General features: G+C 45.0%; 1 pseudogene across 1 annotated transcript in view; it reads right to left on the bottom strand.

Moving 5' to 3' along the window:
• Positions 1–3,428: 3,428 nt before the first annotated feature.
• Positions 3,429–26,264, bottom strand: part of LOC144094383 (uncharacterized) — a 49,301-nt pseudogene continuing 26,465 nt past the window's right edge. The window contains exons 2-6 of the transcript XR_013306497.1: positions 12,483–12,833; positions 10,628–10,942; positions 7,763–8,067; positions 4,044–4,177; positions 3,429–3,540 (exon numbers count right to left, since the gene is read on the bottom strand). The product of XR_013306497.1 is annotated as an uncharacterized LOC144094383 (transcript). The remainder of the gene's footprint in view (positions 3,541–4,043; positions 4,178–7,762; positions 8,068–10,627; positions 10,943–12,482; positions 12,834–26,264) is intronic.

Raw genomic sequence — 26,264 nt, 5'->3', positions numbered from 1 at the left:
GTGAAGGAAGCAGAATGAGCAACGTTTAGGAAATGATTAAGCTTCGCTTGATGACACTGCGTTGGAGTAAGGCAGCGTCAAAGATGCTTCGTTGTATAAAACACTGCTAATTATTCACGCCTGGCGCTAGCCGTCTGGTTATATCGCTGCGTCTCTGTGTAGTGGCTTACAATCGCCTCACATGGCCCATTTGGCCGCAGCAGTCGAAGCCAATCTCGTGCTTCCCCGCCTGCACGTAATGTCGTTAAACGACGTATGCGTTCTACGCGTCACGTGAATTTTTAGCAAGTTTTTTTATTACTTCTTCTCTTGGCTCTTTACAGCGCTTCATCTTTTTTACCGATACAAAAAATATCCAGCAGCCATACTTTTCGGCTCAGTGTAGGCTAGGTTACTACACCTAGCCTTCTTCAGTCATTAAAGCTATTAATTCAACGAAGTTTTCCACCAACACGCTGCGAAGATCAACAAGGGGCCTTAAGTATAGGCCACTTTTGAAGAGAATTTTTTTATAAAACAATTTTTCAAATTGTGTTTAATAAAATGCGATTTATTACTGAATGAAATGTAACAAAACGATGCTGTACTGTAACAAATGGACTGTAACAAAACGATAAAACAACATACTTCTTACAGACTACTAATTTTGCTTATATCTGCTATCAAAAAAATTTCGATCAGAATGGCCTGATAACTTAATGGCGTGCGTGTTCATGGCCTATACATTAACATAAATATGGCGTTTTCAAGCTCCGCCTTAAGTATAAGACGGGATAGCGTTAATTCTCCTTTAAGTGCTTTGGGGTCCTCTTTGCGCATCAGTTCACACACACGGACACTGCCGGATGAGACACGCGAGGACACCACTCACGATCCGCTCTGGTATGCTTTTTAGAAATAGATGTTTATTCTCTCTCTCTCACTTTAACCAAGCCGAACGAACGTGCCTCGGCGGCCTAGGGGTAGACTTCTTTACTCGGCGCCAAAGGTGCACGGACTCGATTCGCATCTCATCCCAGTTTTCTTTTCAGTGCAATCAGTTTACTTAACACTCTTAACGCGTCATAATGACGTTTGAGTCACAATGCCACCTTATACACAATCTTTTTGGCGTTTAAATCACGTTTGACGTTAGTACCTTTCCGACCAATCCGCAGTTTCTCTCGCTCCGCCGAATTCTCAGCTGAAGGGGAGCATTAATGCTCCCTCGTTAAAATGGCTGCGCAGAAGGGAGTGTTTTATAGCCTGAACATAGAGGACTTGTTGCTTGACAGCGGACTAAAGAGGACTCCAATGTGTGTATCCCTCGTGCAGATGAAAAAAGTTAAAGCGATAGTTATACCGAATACTCTTGTAACCATCTGCGTCCACTTCCTTACTAGCCGCCGCTGTGGCTCAGTGGATATGGTATTCGGCTGCTGGCCCGAAAGACGCGGGTTCGAACCGGGCCGCGATGCTCGCATTACAACGCAGGCGAAATGCTCGAGACCTGTGTTCTGTGCGATGTCAGGGCTGGTTAAAAATACCCAGGTGGTCGAAATTATTCGGGGCCCTCCACTGCGGCGTCCCTGAAAGCCTGAGCCGCTTTGGGGCGTTAAATCCTATTAAGCAAACCAAACCACTTACACGTTGCACAGAACACGTTGGTGCGCATGGGATGCAATGTTCTCAGGTCATTTGATATCCCTTTTCACATGCCTCCTCCTATGGCTCAGGCCCACTTTGATATCAGAGATCTGTTATCAGTGTGATCGCTGTTAGCGCTTTCTTTGGCCAACACGCGAATGCGATACTTTTTACAGTTAGGGCGCACGAAGGCGGCACCATACCAGGAGCGAGGACCGAGTACAGCCCTCGACGTGAAATTTGCTATTCTTATTTGCACAGATAGAAATAATTTTGAAAGAACGCTCCACAACCAGAGAGTCATAAATTACTCCCCAGTCACGACTCTTCTCATTTGCACAGATAGGAAGAATATAAAAATAACGCTCCATAACGATACAGTCATCAATTTTTTACTCCCCATCACGACTCTTATGCATATATTTGGTCTTTTCTAAATGTTCCATAGTTTTTACTTGAAGATAAATACAGAAATATAATATAAGCTTCTTTCTGGAGTATGGCGTATATGTTTGCTCAATATTTTTCCTATCAGTAGTACGTAATCAGTGCACGTAACTACTGGACTACACCCTTTGATACTGATAACCAAAAAAAAAAAGCAACGAAGAAGCGGATGATGGGGTAGGGGAAACCACTGCAATAGACTTGGTCCCCGTAAGCTAAGTACAAACCCTGTACGCAGAGTGCAATGATCTAATGCAGAAGTCAGGAGAAGAACCTGGGCAAAGTGAAGTGTGAACTCTTGGTTAGTGCTTGTAAAGTTAACCCAAAATGCTAAAGAACAGTAGGGCAAACATTGACCTAAATTTATGCTAAAAGACTGGATTTTTTTTAGAAAAGAAATGCATGTCAAACAAAGGTGAGGCCATGCATAGTGATACCTACCCTTTTTCTGGGCTCTACTGAACCTATCGCACTCTGCAAGTTTGCGGAGTGCAAACAAAGCAATACTGAACAGAACTATAACACACAGTACTTACCGCAAAGGTTTCATCACGTACGCCCACAACGGCTGACCCGGCCAAGATTTAGAGTTGTTATGCAGCTGATTAACTTTTATTATTATTCTTCGTATAGTCTTTTTTGTTGCGACGATTTTTGTTTGTAATAAATATCTGGCTCAGGATGTCAAAAGCTGGATTCACTTACCAGCTGCTGTAACAAAACAATGCACGGGAGCCGCTTGATCCAACGCTTATCTCCCTTAATATATATTAAATTTGGGCGCATACATATTATTAGCTCGTTAATGACCATCTTTCTGGGGTGCTGTATGAAGATGTTGCAGAGAATAATATGATAATAATAATAATAATTGGTTTTGGGGGGAAAGGAAATGACGCAGTATCTGTCTCATATATCGTTGGACACCTGAACCGCGCCGTAAGGGAAGGGTAAAGGGGGAGTGAAAGAGGAAAGGAAGAGAGAGGAGCCGTAGTGGAGGGCTCCGGAATAATTTCGACCACCTGGGGATCATTAACGTGCACTGACATCGCACAGCACACGGGCGCCTTAGCGTTTTTCCTCCATAAAAACGCAGCCGCCGCGGTCGGGTTCGAACCCGGGAACTCCGCATCAGTAGTCAAGCGCCCTAACCACTGAGCCACCGCGGAGGGGCAGAATAATATGGCCGCGTCAAAATATAATAGGCCCCCAGGACCAAAAGAAGCTTGAGTCGACGGAAAGAGACAGCGCATGGTCGCGTTTACTTCCACCAATTAGTATAATTCACAGTTCTTCGGGCCTATTATGCCTCATATGCTGGCCTACTGCCATACTCTACCAGGCAGTACGAAGGGTCAATTCTCATGTCCTCCGAGGCACTTGTTGGCCTCATAGTGGCCCTGTCGATTAGGCTCCACCTGTGGCCACATGATCCAGATGTCCCTTGGAGCGAGCGCACGTGGGGATCTGGGCGGGGGCGGATACAGCCAATCGCATCATCGGGATGCCAGGTACGAATAGGCTATGGCGAGTATTTGTACAAATTTATTTCCGCCTGGAGTTGGCGAGGGTGCTGAACACATAGCATCAGTGATTAAAGCTTCTAAGGCCGTGATTCAAGCTTCTAATTCAGTAATTAAAGCTTCTAATTATAAATTAGAAGCTAGAATTCTGATTAAATGAGTGATCAAAGCTTCTAATTCTAGTGATTAAAGCTTCTTCAGGAGGGCCGAAGGAGCAGAATGTAAGTGTTACCGTGCAGAGTGACCACAAGCCGTACAATGCAGCAGTTAGATGTGGAGTTCTTTCACCGAGGGAGTGAATGAAAACAAAAAAAAAGCGTACAAGTGTAATTTGGTACGAAAAGCCTTTATTACAAAAGGGCAGGCAGTGTGTTGAGCGTGGCACTAAGTTTACGGTTGCTTGTCCAGTCATCTCATGGCTGCAGTTTCCCATGTTATTCGTTGTACCTCGTCAACCAGTACACGCTACCACCTACAAAGTCAATACGATGAGCCCTGGTGCAGTTTGTGTACGCTACTTGTGCCGCATGGCGTAAGGCAAGCGAGTGAAGCTTTTTAAAATCCCCTCTGCCAGGCACAAACTGAAAAATAAAGTGAGCAAGAGAAAGAAATAGCAAAGCAGTGTTATGAGCGATCACCACAGATAAAAATACTGCTGAATTCTTAACACTCAGCGATCATACCATTATACTCTTGGCCCTTAATCGCTTTTTGAGTGGCCTTCTTCCGCGGAAGTGAAGAGACAAGGGCGAAAAGATTTCTTTTTTTTTGCTGGGTATGTTTCAGTATTTTTGGTTCAGTTGAGAGCATGTAAAGTTATGCGTGGTTATATTGTAATAGTGCTTTGCCTCACTGCACCCATATCTTATATCTGGGTGGAGGGCAGTCAGATTGGAGATTGAGCAGAGATGATATATTAAATATACTTTAACAAGGCGGCCAGTATTCCCGACGCATCTCATCTTTGGCGCTGCACACAGGATCCATCAAGGCAGCAAACATCAGTCATAGACGGGCTGTTCAGTTTCCCAGCGGTACACGTCTCGAATCGCCCGTTGGCCTTAGTGAAAACTCTGATGTGAAAGCTGGTTGACTGGTCCCTAAAAATCAGAAGAAAAAATAAGTATGTGAACGCCTTTTTATATTTCTGATATTAGATACTTAAACGTAACGGCATCAAAGCTTGAGAGGCCGTTGTATAAAGAATTAGTCGAACGCAGTATTATGAACTACAATAATATGGAAGACACAAGAGGTCCTTTTGTTCATTCAAGCCAGGTATTTAAAACAAAATTATTATAATGCAGTTCGTAATAAGCCGCGTTATCTTATGCACATAAAAATTTACAATGTCTTTGTTTTCCATTTTGACGAGTGTGCCTCTAGGTGAGCATAAAACAAGAAACAAAGGGATATTTTAATTGCTTTTGTATAAATTCAAAATATCGCAAACACAAAAAGCCTATATTTGCTATTTATGAATTTATTATGATGCAATAATCTCCTCCTTTTCCGGCAACTATTTTTGGGAGCGTAACTGTTTGCATTCAAGTTGTTCTTCATTTTTGTTCTTTAACGAGTGCTTGACATTGCATTCCTTTTCTGTCTGTCCTAAATTATTATTAACTTGCAGTCATTTCCCGGTGACATCTCCTGCGGTTGCGTTTGATACTGCATAATTTATAAGAAGTGGGCTGAGTGTGTGCTTTGCACAACAACATCAAAGCAGTTCAAATGAAACACGAACAGCTTTCGCTGAATTTAAAAGTAGCGCTCTCCGTGCCTTCACCAGTTTTGAGATGTCGGTTCTGAGGAAGTTTCGTTTTTTGATCTTCGCAGGATAGACAAGAACGGCCAATCAAGTTGTTAAGAAAGGCATTGTTCGCGCAAACATAAAAACCTCCAGGCTGAGTGTTATTGATATTTCCGAAGATCTGGCCCTGTTATTAAGCTTCACAGTAACTACGTGGACTGTTAGATGTCATGTGCGGCGTGCTGAACTAAACGACAGGAGCCCAGCTATAACCGTACACATCTATGAAAAGAATTGGGCTTCCAGGATGATGTAGATAAAGGAACACCCGGTGTGGACACACCACGAATTGAAAAAAGTGATTTTGTTACAAAAATTGAAGTTATTTTCGTGTGGGAACGATGGGATTTGTTGTATACGTCACCCCAAACGGAACTTGTGTGGAGCAGTTATGAACTTCTCATTTTAAACCAGGGAGACGAGAACGTAATGGCACAGGGCTGATTTTCTGTTCATGGAGTTTTTCTCCTGAATGCAACGAGCCATAAGCGAAGAGATTTCTCAGGGCATTTTTTATATTTTTGTTTCCATGGGGTCTAGGGACAAAATAATCTGGAACTCGGGCAAGTGTTTCAACAGAATTACGAGCCGAAGCACTCCTCTACGCTTCCTCTACGAAGAAGAGGATGGTGAACCTTATAAACTGACCAATTGGGGCTACTGAGAATGTTTCAATTGAATGTTTCGGCACAAGCATCACGCATCGTCGGAGGGACAACACAGCCAGCAGCGCCGAGCAGAAATTTGAGAAGCCGCTGGTGGATAAGCAGAGAAACATGATTTTGACGTTCACTGACACTTTTCTAGACTATATGCTTCGGCGGAGCCAAGCAGTGACCGCTCGAATACACTTGCGTGAAAAGGATTGACGCATTCGGTTATTGTTAAATGGTATTGTTTAAACTGTTGCCCTATTTTGTAATAAGAAAATCATATAAGTGCCGACGCGTTCACGCAACGCAGAAAGCTGATGTTCAAAAAATTTGCTGTGGGAGCAAAATTTCGCCTAATGTTATTATAAAAATTTGTTGTCCTAGTGTAAAAAGTCTTATATTGTCGTCCCACTAACCACGCGTGCGCAAATTTTAGTGCAGTAAAAAAAGGTAAATAAAAAACTGGAATATCAAATATTTCCGTTCACTGCTGTATGTTCAAAACTTAAGATCAGGTTTAAGAAAATGCTAGAAGGCAGCGCTGTAAAATTTCGCTGAGCAACCCGGAATGTGCGCCTATACAATGAATGTCCAACGTCCGTAAGGTCTAATAATTTTTCTACAAAATTTTAACTTTCGCCAAAGCATTTTTTTTTCTGAGACCAAATTTTCTTTTCGTGGGCACCGAAAACTAAGAGCAGAGAGTGAATGAGATTAGATTCTCACCTTTGCCTTGCTACCTGGTAGCTTAGGCAAATCCCGAGAGTTGGCGTAGTTGCTAGTGGCTTTTACGTAAAATTCAGCGTAAAATGAAACGACAGGAGTGCAGACAACGTTTACATAATGGTAGTGAGCAAGCGACTTCGTTCCACATCAGCTTGGCCGTTAATTTCTGAAACGACGGCACATGAACGATGAATATGAAAATAATTCCCGTTCGCCTGATAAAGAGGTTTTCAATTAAACGCAACTTCATTAATTCCAACAGACTATGCGTTTAAGCTTGCATCTGCTGTGCTGATACGTCTCTAAGCACATCGTAAAACAACTGCGCAAAAAAGTCGTTTCTCATTATGCAATCTTAACATTTGTTCTACTTCACTATACCATTCACTCCACTGTTAAAAATTTTCTCATTTATCAAACCTGGCCGCATTTAATCAATTTCTTAGCTCGCCAATAATCGCGCCGTGCTTCGGAATAAATGAAATAGAGAGAGAGAGAGAGAGAGAGAGAGAGACGAGCGGAAAGGCAGGGAGGTTAACTAGGCGACGCCTGGTATGCTACCCTACACGTGAGAAAGGGAACGGAGGGAAAGATAGAGATGGGAGAGAGCAAAGGGAGATCACTTTTCCACCTATCCGTTAAATGAAGTAGGACTAACAACAAACGAAGGCTCTGAAATGCTTAATTAAGGGAAAGGCATTACAACGAACGATTACGTACAAATGACTTGGAAAAGAGCAATGATTGCAAACTCTGATTATGACACCTGTGCGTACGGTTCGCGTGTGTGTCAAGTCGTTTTTATAACTTAAATTATTTTTTCTAGGGAGGCTGTTGTTGTAACACCCAGGAATGTTTATATCCTTCACGATACCAAATTGATGACTTCTGGAGCCTCGATATTTTTCCAAGCACGACTTTTTGCCGTAGTTTGCAGCGTCACGGCAACTACTGCTAACTACCATCTAACCAACCGCAACGGCACACTGGGCCCGAATCCTGGTCGGCACGAGTGTGCTTGGCTCACCACAGATAATGATTTTGATGGTTCTAGCCACTGCCGTAGGCGGCTGTTCTTCTGAGGATGTCGCCGGAGAAGGTGGCGCCATCCAGGAGCCATTACGGCACACCAGCTCCCTTGGTCCTCGCAGTTCGTACCCTTCAAGGCAGTGGTAGCGCGTAACAGATCCTTCGGCCGGTGACCTCCAGCACGTCTCCTCGCCACTTACGTTGTAGTAGCCGTTGACGATCTCTGGCGGGTCCGGTGAGCATCCAGAGTCTGCGCAGGCAAAGAAAGTTTTATCCGCATACTTCCGCAATTTCAGAGTTTTATATGGACGCGGCCGCTTTTGGTACATTGGCAGTAACGTTGGCCCTAGAATCCTATATATGAAGCGTAGCAACCAGTGCCTAGGAGTACAGTTCCGATTTATTTAACTATCCTACAGGCGTGCTAGAAAGAAGTATCTAAATACAGAAGTGAATTCTTGGCCTCCACTTCACACTTGTCGCGTTCGTGTCCGGATTCCGAGCTTTAACGCCAGTTCGGCACTGCTTGAGTGTCTCGATGCCTGCGTCGGTTTCTCAGTTTTTTTCTTAAATAAGCCTTCGATGCTTGGCAGCGGCGTTCGAAGGTCTCATTCCTCAAAGATGCCGAAATGATGATTTCCTCAAAGATAGTTTGTTGTTGCTAAATTGAGCGCATGCCCCAGAATGGTGCTGAAGTCACCGTCCTGTTCCTTGTCGAGTTTCAGTGGATACGGTTGGTAACACTATTGCTCTCCGATGACCCTTTTCAAGGGTGCACAGTATGTTTGAAGTCCGGCTGGTATGTTAATGCCTTCGTTCTGCAAAGTGTTGTGTTATTATTGCAGAAACAAATTGTCGTCCTCCACCTTGTACTTTCTGAGCTTGCAATACGGGGCCTGTTTCTGCGTTCGTCGCCGCCATCGGATGTCGATTGTTAAAAAGTTCTGATTTTTCTAAGCAGTATGTGAATCCACACCCTTCGACAACGAAAGAACCAAGACACCATAGAAGTCCAGATCAACGACACCCTAATGCATGAAGTGGAAACACTCAAAATTCTCGGGCTTCACATCAACAAGAGGGGCAACAATTTACTCACACTACAAAAGCTCCGTGGCGTGGGTGAACGAGTTGCTCGTATGATTGCCGGAATCACAGCTCAGAGACGCGGTGTGAAGGAAAATAGCGCCTTCGTCTTATACAAGCATTTGTCATAAGGCTTATGGTATACGTGGCACCATACCGATGCCACATGAAAGCTGATGTAAAGCATCTGGGCACCATAATAAAACGGCCAATAAAACTTCTAGTGGCTTACTGCTATTAGCATCGGCAGCGCGTCTGCTTCATTTAGAGGTCCACAACACCATCGAGCTCATCGAGGCAATCGTCACCGCTCAAGCGGTCCGACTGGCAACCACATAGACAGGCAGAAATGTCCTCACTAGTCTCAATATTGAGTGCCCTTTCAACATTATTATTAAACAAGTCATCCCAAGAACCTGTAAAGGATGCTTCAAGTGTACTCTCTTTCCAAGAAACATTCACCCGACGTACCACCAGGCGCGAAGACATGCAAGAAAAATGGAATCCAGAAACATTACGGCATGCAAGAAGGCGTATTCTACGTCGACGCCGCGAGCCCCGAAGGTGTACTAGCCACAGTGGCAGTTGTCCCCGAAGGGAAGACGTTCGACGGACTTCCAGCAGTCTGCCACAGCACAACAGTAGAACAGGTGGCTATAGCTTTAGCGACAACACACCCCGCCTCGCAATACAAACTCACAGACTCAAAAATATCACATTGAAACTTAGTTAACATTAAGATTTCCCTTTTTGTATCCTTGAACCTCCAAACATCACAAGCCTACGCTGACGTCAAATAGTTGATGTGTATACCTGGTCACCAGAGTATAGAGGGGAACGAGTTGCCACGCAACTCAGCCCGAGCTTTTCCCCTTCGGGTCCCTAATAGATGTACCTCAGAATCGCACCAGTTCTTTCCACTCAAAAACGTACAAAAAGATACTACAACACCTCAGATTAGAGCGGCAGGCATATTCCCCACCTGCCAAAGACCTGAGCAAGAACCAGGAGATTTACCTCCGTAGAAAACATACTCATACATTCCACAGCCCTTGTGTACTTCACGCCATAAACCAGGATTTCATCAAATCAGAACGCAAATTTTGTGGGGAGAAGGCAAACCAGAGCGAATAGAATGAGACTGCTAAAAAAAGACCAAGTCTTTGATATCGTAACTCAGCCAATCCGGGAGCGGCGGGAGGCGGTACTGTCTAGCTCGAAAGAAGGACGTCAACTTATCGAACGAGCAAGGGCAGCTGCTTACGGCAATGAATTTCCGGACTAAGGACACCACCCTGCTCTTTCCAACACACTACCTGTACATCATCGCCGCATTAGGCGTCATCGGGCGGGACTCGTTGTCGTAAGACGCCAAGCGCTTTGAAACGCCCCTCAAATGCCTTGTGCACTTATGTGTAGGGGTTACAGCAGATATCAGGCAGAACACGCGGTTGTGAGATGCCAAAAAACGCGTCTTGGATGCTCTGTGAGTGCCTACTATACCATACCATACCATACCGTACCATGCTACACACGATGTTGGCCGCGCGACATTGCGAAATGTTATCTTACTGCTACTAAAACGTGCCCGTAACTCACGGTAAATGACAGCGCTGCACAGCGCATAAATGTTAATCAGATTAACAACGCCGACAGAAAACATTATACAGCGACATGCTCCCTCTTTGTATCTATAATCTCCGCTGAAAGACAATACCACCCACCTCCAAACAGCTTGTGGGAGATGGCCGAGCGCCAGTCGGTGCCCAGAACGATGACGTGGCAGCGGAAAGTCAGGTTTTGGTACGAAAACCAATCACGCACTTGGAAGACGCGATGCAGTCGAACCTCGTAAGTTGAGTTTGCCGCCGGCTGGGCGCGGTCGAAGGGCACTGTGTTCAGGTAGACGCCGGTCTCCTCATTGTACACACCACACGCGGGTGAAGGCTTTGGGAACATGCCTCCGCTGTCCAGTTCCACGATCTCCGTGCGCGACACACGGTCTGAAAACGTCGTTCAGCTACCGTCCTTGCACGAACCTGTAGCACATGGACCAAGAGAAGGCAGCTTTTCAGAAAGTTTAATTACGTACAAAATGCTGATTTTGATTTCTACACAAAGCTTAGAAATTCCTGAAGTAGGGAAGATAATACAATGTAATTACGCTATTCACGCCAATTATTGATTTAACTAGAGGTTGCATATTGTTTGTAAGTAACAGTCGCTCCTTATTTAAGCCCAGGGATGTACACTGACTGGCATTGATCAATACGCCAAGGAAATCTGGGAAAAGAAAAAGTGCACGATGTGGAGCTTTCAGGCACCACAAGGAATTAGATTGAAAAGCTATCAGCGTGGTAACAATAGTGGATAAAATTGAACAAAGAAAAAGAATCCCCTCTCTTTAAAAATGAATCAAGAACTTCCTTTGCGAGAAAAAGAGCGCGGCTCAAAGAGCATCGCTGTCGCTCGCGGTAAGAAAGTAGTCTATACAGAGAGAACTGTGACCAGAGAAAAAGAAAGCAGAAATAGGTGTGTATAAAGTAAAGAAAATACCAGAATAATTCACAAAACTAAAAAAAATACAAGCACGCACGTTCACAGCACGGGACGCCGGCTCCATCTATTGCGCCTCACCCTCGGCGGTACAACTTTCGTGGAGCGCTGTACTGCAGGTTGATAGTTGTCGCACAAAAAATGTTTGGTACTCTCAGCTTAATTGCCTCCTCTTTTTATTTAAAACGGCCTCTTTCCTGCACATAAATACATCGCTGGCGGATATCTCGCGTCTTAATCGAGTTCCACTGAACCGCGATGTTTGGACACAGTTCGCCTGAGAGTGCCGAGGATGGGAGCTGAAAAACATTTATTGCCTAATATGCCATGAATCATGACCTACAGAATTCACAGGAGCCTTGCAGCCCGTACTGCCAGATTCGCTGACCCGTTACTGCTCTATAATGCCGCATACCTCTCACCCACAAGAACTTTCTTCGCACAGTTCACTCTATATGTCTTACCTCTCGTACGTATTACGTTGCCATAACAATAGAAATACCCAAACAAGAGATGATAGCAGATCAGAGCTAAATAATCTCAAATGGACGTGATGTAGAATACGTAATGGTTGGACAAGTTCGAAACAGAAGAAATGGCAACACGCGCTTCCTTCAGTGCCCCGGCATATTCTTCTGCGCCCCTCTATTGAGCACAGAGCCATTAGGTGTCTAACCCGCCAAGAGCTGTGTCATAAAAGCAACACTTCAATGGCAGAGTTCCGGGCAGCACTGAACGACTGACTGTGAATGGATATGAAGGAGACCACAGAAGCTATTTGCTGCCCCCGCCTTAGCGTTGTCACACTTGTTTCGTTCCATCGAACAAGAGTGGTTGAACGAGTTTCTTTGGCTCCGGATCATAGCCCGACAACAGCAATAACGGTTGCTTGGATTGTCTGGAGGTGAAAGAGAAGTTTCGTGAGTACAAAGCTTATCGTATTTTACATGATTTCACTTGTGCAGTCGAGCATGGCCGCCGACTTCCGGGGCTTTCATTACACAGACCGAAGTTTGCACTCACCGATGATGACGGGCAGGAAGAAATCGTTTTCCGAGGCACCAGCATCAGTCTCCACTCTGCAGGTGTAGTTTCCCTGCATGGACATGTGTGCGCTGAGGATGGTGAGGAAGGAGGGAGAGCGGTTGCTCAGGTCGACTCGCTTTTCGAACAGGTTTCGCGCCAGCGGCCGGCGCCCCTTACGCCACACGTACACCTCGGCGCCATCTTTGAACCAGAGCACGCGGCGGAGGTCCTCGGTGGCAGACAGCAAGAAGAAGCAGAGCAGCGTGGCCCCTTCCCCTTGCAGCACGTACTGCGTCTTGCTGCTGTCCGACAGGAGGCGGACCTCGGTGACCACCACGCCCAGCACATCTGTAGCAACAGAACAAAAGCGGATGGCAGAATCAGTCGAGGTTTCCTGCTTTCAATTTCACTTGTAAGCACGTCATCGTTTGTCGTTGTGAGAGGGACACATCCTAAGCTTAGCCGCCTCGGTGGCTCAGTGGTTATGGCGCTCGGTTACACTCCCGAAAGACGCGGGTTCCAGCCACGGCGGTCGAATTTCGATGGAGGCGAAAATATAGAAGCCCGTGTACTGTGCGATGTCAGTGAACGTTAAATAACTCCAGGTTGTCGAACATTCCGAAGCCCTTCACTACGGCGTCCCTCATAGTCAGAGTCGCTTTGGGAAGTTAAACACCAATAAACCAAACCAAACACCACAAGCTTAGTTTCAGCTTGAACCCATATCTCAGAGCACAGGCACTTCAGCATTCTCCTTCTCAATGTGTGGCAGATTGTTGTGCCATAGGCGTTAAGGGCAAGGCATTATTTTTCGTATTTACTTTTAATTGTCCGCCATAACGAATGTCAGGGTGTTCATTGTGCGGAAGCCATAAACTGTCCTTTTTTATACAGCAGCTGAACTATTTTGCTCCGGACGGATGTTTCGTCCTAATTCCTGAACAACTTTAGCGAAGCAAAAGGCCAAACCAGCAACGCCAGTGTTTACTTCGTAATAAATGCACCGATGCTGTTTTCTTGATACAGATTGTAATAAATGCTGTTCGCTAAAAATGTATGAATGCTCAGTGAAGAATACTCTGAACATGGTAAATAATGCACATGATAAGCGAAGATATCTATGTCGAAAGAGGCACAACATACTACCAAGGGTGAGCGCTGTAATGGGAGGAATATCAAAAGTGGAGAAGCAGTGTGCCTTGCAGCGGAGGAAGAGAAATTGTTCCACAGGAACTGGGTTTCGGACGCTATGCTTGAGCTTGAGTGCAGTTGCTTAGGCATATGCGCGTTAGAGGCGTGAGTACAGTTTCCGTTCTGCAGCAGCTACGCTATGGTTTCGCTTCCATCGTTCTACAATACACTGCTCCAGATCTCTAGAGAAGCCTGCTCATGTCTTTTAATAGTGCCAGAATAACGTGGTAAATTAAACAACTTGGTCTTATTTATAGGTGGATCATGTAACGAAGCATTCTTCTGGAGTCACCATAAATTTTACAAATAAAGTGACAGCAGTTTAATAAAGCTTGTAGAGTGACGGACAGCGTTGAATGCTTTTTTTTACTTACAGAGGTACTGAGCGCGATGACGCGGGAAGTTCCACTTTTGATTTCCGAACAGCTGCTGCAATTTGAAAGATGACTATAACAAAACTACCAAGGCTATTTTCACTACTTCCTGCGGGAGGAGGGAGGGGGGGGGGGGATGATTTTGGCGCGTCGGTTTGAGCAATGTTATTTCGAATCCTAAAGCGAAAAACCGTGCTTTCACAAGTCATCATGTTCTTTTTATTATCAGTTCAAAGAGAGGGGTGCATGTATTGCTGTTCTCTTTTCTGTTCGTGCGCACATGACTGAAGTTGTTTACACTCATCGGATGAATAAAATTTTGTGAATGTCACAGACCTCATGCTGCTTAATCCAGAACTCCGAGCATGGGCAGTACCAGAGAAAAGTACAAAAATACAGATAATAAATACTCACGCCTTTTTAAAACTTCGTGCATTTTGCTATGATTCGCGACTTTTATGTAGCCTACTTTGGTTGAAGAATTCAAGCCGCGATGAAGATCTAAACAAACCTTTTTGTGTCGAGATTTGATAAAATATTTGTTATCTTTTAACCTTTATACTTCGAAACGTTATGACGAGAAGATTATTTAAAATTTGTCGAACAACTGAACGCAAAGTGCCGATATAAACGTTCTGGAAAGAGGTTTTTGGTATATACTGAGATATATGACACGGCTTTAGTTTGCGCTGACAAGATTGATTTTCACACACGCACCGAAAAAAAGGCTCTCATCGAAGTTCTTTGTTCGCCTCGAGAAAGTTATAGGTTTTAAGATGTGCGCCTTCTCTTGGCGCTAAGCTGCAGAGGGTGGTGACGTAAGTGAAAAGTAAAAGAGAGCACTGGCAGTTTTTCAATGTGGCCAGCAGTGAAGGGACGTAACTCTTTCTTTGTCTAAAGCCATTGCTTCTAAAGGATCATGGTCTAACCTGTTATGGCTGGAATGCTTACACTGATTCGCTTCGGAGAAAAATACACTAAGCCGAGCCTGGCAACTCTTTTGCTTTTTTTTTAAGAAACCGGATTGTGTCATGCGACGAAAGCGTGTTTTCGACAAAAAAGTAGTCTTGGCGAAACGCTGCCACAAAAGCACCGGTTGGGCGTTTTTTCTTCGTGAAACTAGGAAACCGATTACTTGGTTTTTCTTAATTTTTACTCATAAGACCTTTAATGCCCCCAACGAAGAGAAGGAGGCGCTATGGATGAAATATACAAATACTTAAAAAAACAAATAAAGCAAGACGATAACAAATGGCCATCGAAAGATATGAGTAACATCCAACCAGCATCAGATTTGCAGAGCACGTAGGCGCAAAACCCATAAAGATGTAAGCAGACCAAATATGTAAAATGAGAATATAAACGAAACAAAAAGGAAGGAAGCATGCCTAGAAATATAACGTGAACAGCAAGATAAACATAAAATATATAACTGAGATGCGGCAGTAATGCAGTTATGGGCAATAAACAGGAGTATATCAAAGCTAAATAATCAATAAAAGCAAACAAAGTACAAGGCGGATTAAGAGAAGCAGCGACTAAGAATAAGTATCGGCATAACAATAGATCAGCACTTAAAATTTTTCTAAGCTAATTGCAGTGGCAGTGGTTGGCAGGTAGTTGTTCCAGTCGAATACTGTGCTTGAAATAGTTGATTTCGAGTGAGTAACGGGATGGTGCGTGATATGTTCGAATTTGAAGCAGTAGTCGCAGCGTGAGAAAGCTGTTTCGGGTGGCTGAAAGCAGTCACCCTGGTAGTCCCAAGTGACTTGTAGTGCTAAATTTTACATGAAATCTCTAGACGTGAGAGTTCACGGCATTTATTAAATTCTACAACAGGTATAAAACCTTTGAAATGTGAATATACTGAGAATATAAAACGAGCGGCATGGCTTCGCGAAAAGTAAAAACTGTTAACGTAGGGGTGACGGGATTCCCATGTCATATATGCCAGTCAACATCTTCGAGGAGGAGAAAGATCCAAGCACATAATTGAAAATTTCAGTTACCTTAAGTGGTTCCAAGACATGGGTCAGGATAGCAGAAATTTGCTGAACATTAACTGTATGCCATCACACTGCCTGCAAAAATGGTAAATATCGAGACCGGGAAGAGCAGTCGAAGTGGCCTGCTCAACCCTTCCGTACTCAAAAACAATTCCCGGCTCAAATTACCATTTCGTTATCCATAACAAATGTTTGACAGCTCTTGCAAAACGCACGCGTGTCAATTCATTGCCTACTTTATTGAGCCGTGAAAGTAGACCACCAAACAGCGTTTCCTTAGGAGCTCATTTTCGTATTCTCTTTCGCTGATCATCCCCGCACACTGCAGCCGAGCACTTTCCTCCGTGTATATATAACACGTATTAAGGCCGAGCGCGACCGAGTGCCTTATATGAATTTTCATTCGGAGCTCAAAATACAACGACGGCAGCACATAGATGGAGCCTGGAAACTGAGGTGAGGGTGTAGGTGGGGGCCCTCCTTTTTAAAATTGTTCATCCACTTCTTCCTATTTCTTGCATTCTTTCCACGAGTCTGTACTGCGGATTTATGCACACGCTACTCTCCGTCGGATGAGCTTGCGTTCGGTTTTTCTGGTCCTTCGTTCGCATCGTTCTTCGCTTGCATTTTCTTCACAAAATTTGTGAATATAAATGGTGAATTGCGAGAAGTTTCCGTCGGAGGAAAGAAAAATGTCGAAGGCTCTTTTTTTGGCGTCATGGCTCCTTCTTTGTCGTGTAGTTTTTCTCCCTGGTTGGCACCTTTCAGGCCGTCTGAACATGCTGAAGCCGATGCAGCACTACGCCTGGACACGATGCAAATGTGATGAGGTAGTTACTGCGGGCATAATATTTCTTGCATATAGACGCCCTCACTTTGCTTATGAACAGCCTTTGGCAATATTTCTCTTTCCTTTTGTGCTTTTTTACCCTCGTGGTGCGACTGTGACACGAACTTAACGGCAAGAGAAGCGAGTATGCGCTGCGGTGTCTTGTACAAGCGAGTGCTTGTGTACAAGAGAGGAGACACGCTTGGCACTTCCGGTAAGAAAAAAGAAAGAGCTGATGCTTGGACCAAAGAAAACGGGAACAGAACACAAAAGAAGGGTGTTGTTTGAGGCTAAGCTAGAAGCAGAAGTAAATAAGTTAGTTATTTAGGGCACCAGCCTGTAGATCGGAAGTTGCAAAGCTCTTTGATATACACTCCGATGAAACGTGCAATCAGGAAAATGTATGACAGATGTTTAGAATTTTGTTCCGGTAAATAAACGAATACACTGGCAGCAGAACATTCCTGCAAAAAGCGTTTTGTTGTACTTGCGGAGGCAACTAGTCTGTGCACGCTGCATAGGAAGGAGGCTTTCTCCTCTTTTGAGTGGGCAACAATCTGCTTTATGTCAGCTGCAACAGGCACCCTGCAGCTCGTCTTTTCCTTCGTCACATTTTATGAACCCTTTGGCTCTGCGGCTGCGGTTACTAATCGAGCACTTCCTATGATCCAGGAAACGGGAGGCAGGCACACAGCGAGACGTGCTTGGTCGTAAACTACTTCATCCGGCCCGTTCTGCACTCGCAATTGCAGAATTGAGGGAACCACGCCGGCGGGGAAAAATTGAAACAGTTTCTCTTGTTCTCTAATTTTTTTCTCTTCCTTTCCCTATTCCCACAAGCTGCAGAAAATGCCGCCTACTCATGACGATCGCCCGCAGCTAAGCTTTCGTCAACCTTCCTCTATTCTTCTGCAACTGCGCTAGATTTCCTTTCCGAGTTTCCGGTTCTCCTGCGCATCGTGAAAGAGGGTGATGCCTCCCTTCCGGGAATCGGCGGGGAAGCGCGGTTGTGGCCGGAACTTGACGAGCCAAGTACGAGAGGGTGCTTGAATGAAGTACATGTACGAGCACCGGCACACACGGAGGCTCTAGCTCGGAAGAGAGAGACACAAATTGTCTGGCCGGTGTTAGTGTCAGCTGCTTTGTTGCAGAGTGTGTCCGACGCGGTCTTGTCAAAGCGTGTGGCCTCCGTTTCGCGAGCGCGGGACCTAGCCCTTTGACTCAAGAAATTAGAAGCTGAAGCGAGATGCGGATTCGTGATTAGAAAAAAAATTTCTCTCAGCCTTCTTTTCGAATAGTTCAGCATTTATCTCAGCAAGGGCAGTCTGTTTAGACAGCAGGAAGCTAATAGCCACGGTATAATAGTGCAGTAGGTAACGAATCTGTTTGCTTGTCACGTCAGTGTCAAAGACGGGCCCCATGCTTATAGTTAACATTTCGAGCCCCTGAAGAAAATAGCCCCTCTGAAAGTGAGCATTCACGCGACTACACAGGAGGATAAAAATGATAGCACGATCAAAAAGAACACAGCAAAACGCAAAAAATGCAATAGATGAAATGGGCTTCACAAAAAACCTGTGCGCAATTTCACATTTTGTAGGACGATTCCTGGCTATGAACGAAGCGTAAGAAACAAATAACACCGGGATGAATGAGACTACGGGGGCTCGCTATAATTTATCTGCTCGCGTCAGTCGCACTGGTGACGGCAATCTTTTTTATTATCAGTCAAAGAAATTATTTGTTTGATTTGCGTGCCTATGTAAAGCAAAAAAAAAAAAACTGGCAAAGTGCACACGCACTTCGAAGGAGACAATGTAGCACGATAATATTGACAGGCTCACAGCAAAGATTACAATCAGATGAAACTGATACACGTTGCCTGAGAGGGTTACAGAGCGTCAAGAGTGCGGGCGGCGTTCAGCAGCCCATGCTTCATAGTCAATCATGGAAAGAGAACTCGCAAGGGATAAGAGTAGAGTACGTGTTGCGTTCTAATCGAAGCTGGCTCTTTTCGTCCGTTCACCGGTAAGCATGGCGGCTGGTCTTGAAGCGCTTGTCTTTCGCGCGTACTAGATCGTATATCGCTTATCCTTCTCTTGACGCATCGTACACAGAAGTGGAAACATGTTTAATCTTTCACTCTGATATTTACAGCTTACACTGAAACCGAACGCCGATCACAATATCAGACGCCGAGGTTCAGTCGCACGAAGAGTGCATTCAATAATTTCGGCCACGATAAGCAAGAGCACTTGAAGCTCGCCCGAGAAATAGTGACAGGCTAAGCGTAACGTGACTCTCACTGAGACCTTTGAATTAGCTAAAGAGAGAGAGCGAAAGACGAAGGGAAAGGCAGGGAGGCTAACTATGCGACCCTACACGTGGGAAGGGGAACGGTTGGAGAGACAGAAAGGGGAGAGAGGAAAGGGATCACTTTTCCGCGTCTCCTTTAGTCATTACTTGCAGGGTACACAGGCACACACTTATAGTTCACAACCTTGCACTCAGTCCTGAGTCCTTCAGGAACTTGAAAAGTGTCCTCACAGCTGTCCTCTGCGATGAAGGTTTACTCCAAAGACCGAGAGTCTTGGCTTCAGTAAGGAGCCGAGGATCTAAGTGGCGAAGTGTTGCAGCCAGGAGTGCAAGCTAACAGTGAAACCGAGGGCATTTACAAAGAAGGCGTTCTATTGTTTCGTCGCACCCATAGATCTCACACGCAGGAGAGTCTGCCATTGCGATTAAGTGGGAGTAGGCATTTGTGAACGCCACTCCCAGCCACAGGCGACACAACAGCGTAGCATCGCAGCGGGGGAGGCCAGCCGGAGGACTGAGTTCAAGTAAGAGGTCGAGGCGGTGCAGACGGCATGCAGAGTTTCCAGGAGAAGACCATGGCGCTAAAATATTATTTCGGCCAAGCATTCGCAGATTTATTGCTGCGTAGGCTCTTGTCAGTGGTATCTGGACCGTGTTCGCACTGCTGTGAGCCCATCGAGCGGCAGCGTAAGCGGCGTCGTTTCCGACAATGCCACAGTGTTCAGGTATCCACTGGAAGATAGTGTCATGACCCTCTTTTTGTGCCTGGTGTTGAAGATGTCTAAATTCAGCTACGAGTTGCTTGGAGAAAATTTAGTCCGGTGAAAACAGAAGAAGACTAAGAAAATGTCGTTACGAGCTTCATAAACTCAAAAGTACTTCCAGTGAATCAGCTCAGAGTTGGCGCAAATCATAAAAAAAACGAATACACGTCTCCTTTCAAAGGAAGCCGCATATATGAAAAACACAAAAAAACTGGGGTGACACTCATGTTCCTCCTTTCAGGGTATGAAGCAATAGCGTTAATGGCTTCCTTCAGCTTCACACACAGTACCTGTTCTTTGCTCACAATCCCAAAATTATCACTTATCTGAAAACAGTTCCCACATTCTTCTCTTTGAACTCTTCCGCACTGCAGTTTACGGACATAATGTTGCTTCTGTATATACACACACTGATACACACTGATACAGCACTCACTGCACTACACACGCATATCACATGGCCGAAAAGAAGAGTTTCAACCGGACGCAAGTCCTGCACTCAGGGAACTTTAGCCGCCGCGGTGGCTCAAAGGTTATGGCACTCGGCTCCTGACCAGAAAGACACGAGAAGGAGCTATCCTTATGCAAGCGTATTAGACAGCATTTTTTCGTGCTTGCGCAAGCGTGATTGGTGTGGAATGCTCTCTCTTGCAGTTTTTGTTTTCAATTTATTTAGTCTTTCTTTGAACGCCATCAATTTCTCGCTATTAGAAAGGTCATTTTGCTAATGCATCACTAGCCCACAAGCTGAGCAGAATTACAAACAAATGTCTCGATACGGATGCAAGTGCAGACTGAAAATGGCGTTAATTTTAAAACGAAATATGAATCGAGATCAGTCGAATAGCTGTTAGAATTCTTTAAAATATTTTTCTGCAATTCCCTTCAGCGCAGTCGTCTATCATATCAGCCACTTTGTGACACATATTTGGTGAGCGGTGTGCTTAGTTCTTATTTACTTCTTTTGAAGAGATTTCTTTATTTATTCTCGAGAATACTAGATATCTGTACGAGTTCTGTCTGATGAGGTAGTTTTAATGCTTTACGAAAAAAAAGAATAATGGTGAGAAAGTTCGAGCTTCCTGACAAGGCGAATATGACTCATTGCGAGGGCATAGTTATACCGATTTTCATCAGTACAAAAACCAAGAAAGTTGAAGCAGTGTTTTTAGAAGGCTACGAAATTGAAGGATTCCAATGTACGAAGCTAGCAGGTAAAGAATGGCAAGTATTTTGCGTCACGAAACGAAACTCTCCTTATCCGCACATGGGCGAATAAGAGTGACCGCTTACAAATATTCGGAAGAAGCCTACATTCTTAGATTAAAATACGAGGCTTGCAAGAAAGTGGAATCGAACAAGCAGTAAAAAAGGCACCGGAACGCGGTGCTGCTAATTTTAACCCCTAGCAAGCACACATGGCTGCTCAGTATAAAAACTCCAAAGACTTTCGACCGCGATTGCTGGGATGCACAGTAGGGATGCTTGTTCTTCTTCTTTTTCTTTTGTTTCCAGGAAGAATGAAAAGGAATCTGCACCGGCCTGCCCACTGGCTCAAGCCGAGCCACAATCGCTACCACGTGCTGATAGTAGGAGAGTTCAAAGATGGGATAGAAAGACAGGATAGAAAAGACGCGCGGTATTATGACCCAGGCCGATCCCGGTGGCAGTGCAATGCCGGGCCAACCAGTGGCGGAAGTGAAGCAACCTTCAAGCACTCCGCCACATTTCCAAAACTAAGTCCAATATGTTAGATTCAAATACGGGATGCTTGTTGGAAGTAAGCAGCAATGACCCCGTGTCAGAACTCGTCCATCTGGCGCCAATTACGGCCCGCATTGAACAGTATTGAAACGAAAGCGAGGCGCAGAAGTCCGCAACTGGGAATGCCTAGCGTTGTTCTCCAGCGTATAATTATTTGCAATTTTATGGTAATGTAATTTCAGTGCGCGATTTTTTTCCTCAAACACCTTTTGTGATATTCGCTTCGGAAGCGTGCGAAGTGTGTTGCGACTAGGAAGACCCTTTCATTAATTACTTTGACGCCGAAGAAACGGACCATGGCACCTGAGGACCGGTTCGTAACGTTGACTCGAAGTTGCCTTCCGCTTAATGTTTTCTTTTCTTTTCTATTCAACCGTGAAAAAAAGAAGCTGGAGGCAATAAAAAAGGACAGCAATGGCTGTCATGCATACTATAAGGCACTAATTCATCAATTTCTGCCAATGCGTTCGCTTGTTTTTTGTAACAGATGTCACAGTAGACTACTTTTCCCTAAAACTGACTTCTCCCGAACCCGACCACGGCGGCTGCGTTTTTATGGTGGAAAAACGCTAAGGCGCCCGTGTGCTGTGCGATGTCAGTGCACGTTAAAGATCCCCAGGTGGTCCAAATTATTCCGGAGCCCTCCACTACGGTACCCCTTTCTTCCTTTCGTCTTTCACTCCCTCACTTATCCCTTCCCTTACGGCGCGGTTCAGGTGTCCAACGATGTATGAGACAGATACTGCACCATATCCTTTCCCCCAAAACCAATTATTATTTTCAGCATTTTTCCTTTCATTGCGCGAGCTTCCAGCGGCTACCGATTGATTGCATGCATACAGCCGCCCACAAACTTAACACGAATGACGGAACGCGTGGCCTGTACTGCCGTCAGCGCCACGAAGCGACAGTCATCGTGGCGAGATAATACTACTCTCAGTATGTTTACTGTGGCTGAAGATAGCTGGTGCGCAGTTCGCTTTGACTCCAATTTCTGATTCCCGCCACCAGGGAACTGCAAAGAGCGTTGCGCATCGGCGGGCAAACAGCGCAGAAACACCCCCGTGACGAGCGCGCTGTCCACGAGGCGATCAGGCACAAGCGAAACAGCAGGCAACGCTAGCTGCGCACCAACTATCGCCAGCCACGGTAAACTTGCCGGGAGCATTATCTCGCACCGATGACTATCGCTTCGTGGCGCTGGCGGCAGTCCAGGCCACGCGCTTCGTCATTCCTGTTAAGTCTGTGGGTGGCAGTACTTACCGTTCTAGCGTAAATCAGTTTCTACAAAAGCTGCCAGAACAATAGGGCACAAACCACGATAGGTGGTACGTACAACTTTAACTGCACCGGGACACGCTTCGACGAAGCATGCATCTAGATAACGATTAGTTTTGTGACGATGCTGTCTATGTTACGAAGGGTATTGTGGTGCGCGCTTTCGTAGCCATTACGTACCCGACGAACAAAGGAAGGCTGCAGAGACAGCGTCTTGCACGGCCAGTCGACCGAGATGTCGCGCAGAGGAAAAATGCGTGGCTGGGTATGGCGGAAAAGAAGTATAAGGGAAAAAATAGAATGTTTGTATCGCACGATGCGACGTGGCGCATGAAAAGTGAATAAAGTAACAAATCTGTCGCATAAGGCAACCACCCAAGCAAGAAAACCCTCAGGCTCACATAAGCGATAAGAAGAGGCCGTTAGCTGTAGAAAGAGAACGGAGCCATTGAGTTTCTAGTGAATAAGACAATACGCATTGCATTTGCGGGTAAAATATTTCTGATTACAATACCAAATGCCCTGCAGCAGCTGCGAAAAGCCAGTGGGTAGAGTATTTGTAGGTTCGGAGCAGTTACTCTTTTTTATCTTACGAGCTATGTCCCATTCTTGGCCACCATTGAAGAAGGGTACGGATCTGATCGGGAAGTTTTGGCACTTAAAACCGCCGTAAACGCATTTAAGCGGCCCTTAAAGAATCAGTAATATTCGTCAATAATAGCGCGGCGCTATCGTATCCGAATATCTTTCTTCGGGAGAGTCTCTTTTTATGCCTCTATATTTCGTACCTTTCGGCTTCGGTATCTGCGCACTTCACAACACTTTGTAATGATGCTTTGTATCGATGTTTGTAACCGTGGAAAACCTCATTCGGGTAGTTGTTTACAACAGCGTCAGTTTTTTAAAGAAAAATTGAAGATCGAAAGAGCACTGCTTTTTCGTGCTTTAAACAGATGTCTTATCAATACGCTCTTGCATTTACTGAACATGACGTGGCGTACAATTCAGCAAATGGTTTGGGCAGAACACGACAACGAGGCACATGCAATTTAGTGGGTGAGCTTAAGTGTTATTGCGCGCTCCCTTCCCGCTTGAATGCTTGAGTTTTGTGTTCTTCTATGCTGTTGCACTGAAAAACTTTTATGATAAATATTACGCTTCAAGAGCACTGGCTAGATCATCGTTCAAAGTGTGCATTGTAGAATGTTAAAATCTTCACGGATACCCGTCTTTTTATAGATTACTTGGCTCCTGGATACCCGCGTCTCTGTGCTTCACATGAATATGGGTGAGTCTCAGGCGGTATTCTTGAGCCTTATATCTGTACATGCCGCAGTTCAAGACTTTAAGGTCTTTGTGTTGTCAGTGTCCGTACTTCTGCTTACTTGGCTGGGTGGCGACGTGCCTGGAAGTGGCCACGGCTACTCTTGCCGGCGCGATTGCGAAGAAAGAGAAGTATATCGGCCTAGCAACACTGCGCGCAAACGGGCAGCTGTTCCGTCATGGCACAGTCGTAACGCTGGTACTAAATGAAAACCCGGTTTTACTCGAAGATCATTAGCAACCATCAATCGCACCTCTGCTTCCTACATTCGATAGCATTTTGGCTAACCGCAGTTTCATTAATAAAGAAATATTCTTGTTATTTTATATATTTACTTATAAAACTCCGTCATCCATAACCGCTAACGGGTTCCGTGCCGCTAGAGGTAACAAATGCTGAACTGAGGCCCTCCGTTCTTGGCCTGGTAGGAAAAAAAAAGATGTTCAGCACGCTTGCTTTTCGAATTAACTCCTGCCGTGTAGCCACATTCATGATGGATTGCTGACGTGCTAAATGAGCAGCAACAGAGCAGATCGACATGAATACAGCGAGAGAGGTCGGATGAAATGATGGTCATGAAAGATGTGAACAAAAGAAACAACACGATGGATCGCCAGAAATTTCTTGGTATTTGAGACTTGGACGTGTAAATAAGGGATACGACACTGAGGAAAACATACAAAAAAAACTATTAGGCGATCTTATTCAAGCTCTTAGGTTCGTTATATCCGGGACCAGCACACTAAGTTCGTTACATCCCAGGTCCAGACACGAAAGCTTAGGGGAGGCAACGCACTTGGGCTCATTAAATCCTAGGTAACACATAGAAGTTCGTTATAATCGAGGTTAACAACACATGAGACTTTCTTGTATCAGAGGTGGAATACCTAGGTTCTCTATATCTGAAGTTAACGCAGTAAAGTTCTTCATATCCAAGGTATCTTACTGGAGCTTGTCGAGCGAATTTTGTCCAGCGTTAATTCTGTTACGGATAGCACCAGCGAAGCCTTAGAACGAGAGTACGAATTTTACTCAAGCGATTTAGTACGCACTGTGCGTACGCTACACTGCAAACACATCTTTGGAAGACAGAGGAGCGACAAGTTGCGGTTTCACGCGCAGCCGACGCACTCGGATTTGGCACAAAATCTCGACAGGGCATACAAGATTCGAAACAAACGAGGCACCCCGTTTCGTCTGTGATTCGCGTTCCTAGACGCTATAGCTGGCTTAGTGGGCTCGGAGCAGATTTTCCGTTAAGCTAACAGTTCGCTCGGCGATCGTGCTTGGCGATCATTAAACAATATCGTGCGGTTGGATGCGCTCGTAGTTGAAACACGAGCACTTGTGCTACGACGCACATTATTTAAATCTAATCCGTATTACCACATGATGGCCACCTTACCTTGCTAACGTTCGTTTTTTTATGTGCATTTCTAAACAAACGACATTTTTCCTTGCAGTGATGAAAACTTTCTGCCCGCCAAATATGGACCTCCTCCGACATTTGAGGCTTTATTTCACAGAACACCTGAAAAATAGAAGCCCTCACTAATTTGTTGTGCAAAAATTCTCGTACGGTTACCTTACTCGGAACTCCAATGTCTACGTCACTGGCAGCGTTTCTGTCCGGTCAGTCAATGATGCTTTAAAGAATTGAAACCGGCGTTAAAAAAATTAGCCTGTTTGTGTGTGTATGGATCGCATATGTATTGTTTAGAAATGAAGAAAGAGGAACATAAGCGGGAGCTTAACTCGTGGATCAAGGGACATTCTGCCAATATCACCAAAGACGAGTCGCGTTCGTTGCGAGCAATTATGTCTTGCTTTCTATGCCAAATGCGAACTAGGCTGGTTCATCAGTTTGTCTCTGTTTTGACAATATTGACCAGGAGAAGTTGAATAAAACGGCTTTTCTGGCCTTTAGCGTACA

Source organism: Amblyomma americanum, chromosome 6, assembly GCF_052857255.1.
Source record: "Amblyomma americanum isolate KBUSLIRL-KWMA chromosome 6, ASM5285725v1, whole genome shotgun sequence".
NCBI classification, from domain to species: Eukaryota; Metazoa; Arthropoda; class Arachnida; order Ixodida; family Ixodidae; genus Amblyomma; species Amblyomma americanum.
Note: the sequence above shows the minus strand (reverse complement) of the source record. Positions and strands in the feature narration are given on the sequence as shown.